The sequence below is a fragment of the Chenopodium quinoa genome, unplaced genomic scaffold, assembly GCF_001683475.1.
Source record: "Chenopodium quinoa cultivar QQ74 unplaced genomic scaffold, ASM168347v1, whole genome shotgun sequence".
In the NCBI taxonomy this organism is placed as follows: Eukaryota; Viridiplantae; Streptophyta; class Magnoliopsida; order Caryophyllales; family Amaranthaceae; genus Chenopodium; species Chenopodium quinoa.
In genome coordinates this window covers 1,176,038-1,179,155 of record NW_018744970.1, presented here as the reverse complement: position 1 = coordinate 1,179,155, position 3,118 = coordinate 1,176,038, and positions in this window count along the sequence as shown.

The following is a 3,118-nucleotide window of genomic DNA, read 5'->3' as shown; positions in this document are numbered from 1 at the left end:
TTTGACTTTTGGTATACATGGATTTGTTGATCATGCTCTCATCTTGCGCAACTGTATAAACATTCTCAAGTTGTTCTTGTCTTGTGAATATTTGGTTGTATGGAGTCTTTTCCTTTAAAAACAAGGCAAGTTTTCGTATGTGTTTTATTCATTCTTGTTTTGGACTTAATGTTTTGAGCTTGTGTCCTTGAAGGCTTTCCTTCCTAATTGGTAATGGTATGCACGGTTTGAGAGTGTTTTGGGTTGAGTTAAACATATTTTAATGCTAAGGTAGCGGTTTTAAGAACTTTGGGATACTTGTAGCCTTAATCCATGGTTGTGGTAAGACGGTGTCGCTCTCCATAGTGGATATGAACCCCTTAGGTCGGTAATTGCTATACAAATCCCGTGTGAGGTTTATTTGTTCTAGCCTTCATCAACTTTGTTGAGTGGCATATTTGGATCCTTGGTTATGCATTTCTCAATCCAGAGTTTGACTTCTATCTACCCGAGATCGTGACCGAACCCTTTAAGGGAGGACATAGGCATTTTTCATTTTCTTATCCTTCTTTTTGTTTTGTTACAAAATTGGTTTTCTTTTAAATTTGCCCCTCTTGCTAACCCTTTGAGCCTATTTCCCTTTCTTGATTTTGAGCCACATTACAAACCGAATGACCTTTTGTTCCCCTAAACCTTTTGTTTATGTGAAGCATGTTGGTTTGAGAATTGTTTTGTGTTGATTTTGAACGCAAATGAGAAAGTTGTAGTTCTTTGGTCAAGCAAGTGAGTAAACTGTGTTTCTATTCAGTGAAATAAGAGAAAATGCTTATGAAAAGCCGTCCTTACTCAAATAAGGTAAGGACCAAAAAAAAAAAAAAAAAAAAAAAAAAAAAAAACTTCATATCCCTCGTGTTTGAGCATTGAGGACAATGCTCCGTTCAAGTGTGGGGGAGTCCTGTTTCTTAGTCTTGTTAGTGTGTGTTTATTGAATAAGTGTGGGGGAATACCACCAAATTTTTAAATTTTTTAAAATTTTTCCCACCTTACACCCCAAGCATACCCTTACAACCAATAAAAGACCTTTAGACCCTATAGAGTTTAGTCTTTATCGATGGAGGAAGATAGTTGTCAAGCTTATAGAGAGAGAGTGCATAGCCAAGACGTCGGGATAACCTTCTCATCGTTTTCATTTCTTTATCTTTTTCCGGTTCCTTCGAGGAACCATGAGAAGCCCACCTAATGGTTGACTTGAAGCTAGTGGAGAGAACGCGGCTAGCTAGTTTGGGATGAAAGGTGAATTGTACGGCTCTTAGTTCTCTATGCTTAGCTTAGTCTATGTTTCTTTCAACCCTAAACATCTTGGAACGTGCATACCCTTATTTGTTTAGAAAGTTGTGCATTCATTGGTGCTTGTTTCGTTCCAAAAAGTCCACCAAGAACGTCTTGTTTTTGTGTTTATTTTATTTGTCTATGCATTGCCTTGTTTGTGTTGCTTTATGTGTAGAGTTATGGGTTAAACTCTTTGGAAACCCTTACGAGAGCACACTCGTCCTCAAAGGCGACTTTGAGGTTTAAATGGCTTGTTGTTTACGCTAAAAACAACCGTGATTCCTACGAAAGTGAGTTAGTGTATATTCTTTTTCACCCCTCTCCTTTTAGTGTTATTAGATCCTTTTTCTTTCTTTTTGTTTCTGCTTTTGTTCTTGCTTGAGGACAAGCAAGAGGCAAGTGTGGGGGAATTTGATAAGTGGCATTTATGCCACTATTTAGATCCTCTAATTGCGGTATTTTTCTACGTTTGTCCCTTGTTTGTACCCCTTTTGCTCCGTTTCTCCCTTTATTATGTTTTTGTGCTTTTCCTCGTGTTTTGTAGGCTTTTGGAGTTGATTTTAATAGAATGAAGAGCTTGGAGAATTGGAGTTCATTTGAAGAGCTACAAAGGAAGTTAAGGAGCAAGCAAGCAAGGCCATACGGACAGCGCGGGTCGTGCTTTCAGAATGGCGCGGGCGCGCCAAACCAAGCGCGGGCGTGCCTAACATTGGGGTTGAAAATATTGAAGGAGGCAGAATGTAGGCGCGATTTGGGCGCGGCTTAGGCGCGGGCGCGCCTAAGATAGGCGCGGGCGCTCCTAAGATAGGCGCGGGCGCTCAAGGGCCTGAACTCCAAAACTAACCTTTGTTCACTCTTTTAGCCATAACGTTTTATCTACAAATTGGATTGAGGTGATTCAAGTTGCATTGGAAACTAGACTTAAATAGCTTTCCAACGGTAGGTTGCACGCCCATAGAAGACTCCTAGAACAGAAGTTATGGCCGTTTGAAAATGAATGTCGCTGTCAGGCCAATCCCAGTGCGCGGGCGCGCAGGCAAATATCGCGGGCGCGCACGAGCAGCTACGGGTCTTTTAAACGCTTCTTCCTCTCCTCTTTTTATAAGTTTGGATGGTGGGTTTCTTTGGGGTTTTCTCTCTCCTCTTTGAGGGGTTAAACCCTAACATCTCTCCATCAATCTTCACATGAATTAGGCTTAGATTTAGTTTTAATCTTTGTTTTTATACTTTGCAATGTAGATTAAGAGTAATTTAGGGTATTTTAGAGAGAGAAAGTGAAGAGCTTCAATGGTGGATTGAAGAAGATGAAGATGCAAAGTGACATTGTTTTGGATTCCTTTTCAATACTTCAATGAGCATTCTAAACTCTATCTCATTTATTGTTCTTTCTTAATTTCTTGCTTGATTAGAGTAGTTGTTTAGTTTAATTGCTTCTCTTTGTTCTTCTTGTTGGGTTTTGTGTTAGTTTTTCATGATTAGTGAGTAATTCCCTTTACTAAGGGATTGGTGATAGCATGTGGTGAATCTTGAATGTATTAGGCTAGACAAATGTTGGTTATATGTGATTAAATATACCTTGTAACCATGTTTTACTAATTACTCCATGTGAATGGCCAATCATGTGTTGTAATTGGGTGGATTGAACTAAGTTATGACGATAGTGTAACTTAGGGATATCCATTAGGTGATCGATTCTATGCAAAAACCTTAACTTTCACAGCTTATGACGATAGTATGAGCATGTGTTAAGTTGGGAAAGCCTTTGACCCCGATAGGTGGTTAGATGGTATTGTTGGTATTGCCTTATATG